The 2,121-nt window shown below is 36.6% G+C and overlaps 1 long non-coding RNA gene across 1 annotated transcript; it reads right to left on the bottom strand.

Annotated features, from left to right (window-relative positions):
• Positions 1-293: 293 nt before the first annotated feature.
• LOC136841547 (uncharacterized) lies at positions 294-1,916 on the bottom strand. The gene is made up of 3 exons (XR_010853984.1): positions 1,785-1,916; positions 1,467-1,573; positions 294-595 (listed from the first exon to the last, which is right to left on the bottom strand). It is a non-coding gene; the product is annotated as an uncharacterized lncRNA (long non-coding RNA).
• Between the last annotated feature and the right edge of the window lie 205 nt (positions 1,917-2,121).

Raw genomic sequence — 2,121 nt, 5'->3', positions numbered from 1 at the left:
TTACATAAACAGATTGAGCCAACAATGATGAATGTTTTTGTTTGTACCATATATAGTTACAGTAATTGGCTGTTATGGCAATAGTAACCTATTACACCAGTATCAGGATAAATACTATATTTTAGATACTGCTGATGTTTTACATAATGTTACAGGATACAGTTACTGGCACTATTAGAATCCTAAATTGGTAATGTGTGACTTTCGTGTACCCTTACTAAATAGTTAAAATAATTCTATCGTTCAAAGCGAACTAGTCGAGTCATTAAAAGCAGGAGCAAAAAACTGAATGGTAATCACAATTGGAAATTTATTTTATTTTTATAACTTCATATTCACGGTCCCCGTTAAATAATAACTGGGATCTTTTATTGAAACCTGCAGCAGCTTCCGTTAATGATTTTCAAGTCAGGAACTCTCTGGAGGTAGATTACCTTTCATGTCTCTAAAAGCAGCGGTTGGTGGTTAATAACTTGTTCAGCAGAAGTTAATTACACCGGTGTTAAATCTATCGTTCTCTTCATTTCAGTTGTCTGCTTCCCTTTTTCCAGAATCAAGTACAGGAATTATATTCATCCTTTCGGATCAGCACAACCTGTAAGGAAAAAGGAAAATATTAACCAAGGTACCTAACATAAGCTTTACTACCTAAGAGAAAAAAATGGGTTCCTAACATAGGCTTAGCTAAGAGAAAAAATGGGTTCCTAACATAGGCTTAGCAAAGAGAAAATGTGGTTCCTAACATAGGCTTAGCAAAGAGAAAATGTGGTTCCTAACATAGGCTTAGCAAAGAGAAAATGTGGTTCCTAACATAGGCTTAGCAAAGAGAAAATGTGGTTCCTAACATAGGCTTAGCAAAGAACACTGATTTGACGGTTCCTGATACAAGTCATACAGACTTTCAAAGAATTGCCTTGAAAATGGTTCGGGAACAATGGACTTTTGCTATTAGTGTTTAACGGTAAACTAAATGTGAAATTCCCCATTAAGGGTAATGACAATACATACCTACTGCCTTAAAATTCTTCTGTACTTGCTATTTGTTTGAAAGAAAATGGCCTAGAAAATATTTACAGAACCAAATGCAAAACTTTCCAATTTTATTTATTCTAAAAGATAAATTTTTGTTGGATTACGACTAAAGATACTTTAGGGAATAATCCCAGTTTAAATTATTGAACGCCTTGAGTTAAAATCTTAATACAGAACCTCAAAAGTAATTTGAAATTTAACAAAAGGTAGTCTAAAATCTCAAATATGCAAGCTATGGAAGCTAAACTGGTAACGAGTTTGTAATTAAGACCCACTTACCAATAAAAAAAAGTGCAAGCCCCCTCTGACGTACGATAGACAAAAGTCTACCGTACGCCCGAGGAACTCCTCCCCACTTCAGGGGCCCCGCCCCTGAAGGGGGGAGGATAGCTTGCCAAATTAAATTTGAGTACTAAAAAAGGAAACTTTCTTACCTCTTGGTTTTGAATGAGAAATAGTTACCAACGGCGACCTGCCAAGTCCGCAAATTGCTTTCATTCTGGTATGGGCGAGTTCGAGCTTAATTCACCGGTTCGATATCCTGAAACAAGTATCGGAACATCTTAAGCATTGTCAGATCTAGGAGAAACACCAAGTAAACGTAGTTATCAAAATAATGAAAAAACAATGAATACTAAAGATGACGCGTTTTACTTATAGTGGCTAAGTGTACAACAGACAAAACATATCGGACCACAGATTTAAGTATAAGTAGGCCACATACTAAACAAATATTACAAATCCATACTTACCCGTGAGCGACCACATAGAAGACTCACAGAACGCGCGAACCGACCAACACACAGGTTACCGACGCGCCACTATTCAACTACACTTGACGAACTGTATAGCCGTTGTCCGGCCGTTCCATCAACGCATTGGCGATACCAAGCCAAGGATAATAGCTCCTGGAAGTATTGTCGTGCGTGCAAGGACCCTCAAGCTATTTGCCAAACGTTATAAGTCATAGATGGCAACAAGAGTTTACGTATGATTTTTATAGGTTTATAGTGAATAGCATAATACAGAGCGATGGTCAGAGAATGTTTTTTTTTTTTATCTTTTATTAGAGAAAATATACGATATTTT

This window comes from Macrobrachium rosenbergii, chromosome 1, assembly GCF_040412425.1.
Source record: "Macrobrachium rosenbergii isolate ZJJX-2024 chromosome 1, ASM4041242v1, whole genome shotgun sequence".
Classification (NCBI taxonomy): domain Eukaryota; kingdom Metazoa; phylum Arthropoda; class Malacostraca; order Decapoda; family Palaemonidae; genus Macrobrachium; species Macrobrachium rosenbergii.
This window is presented reverse-complemented; position numbering and strand designations above follow the sequence as displayed.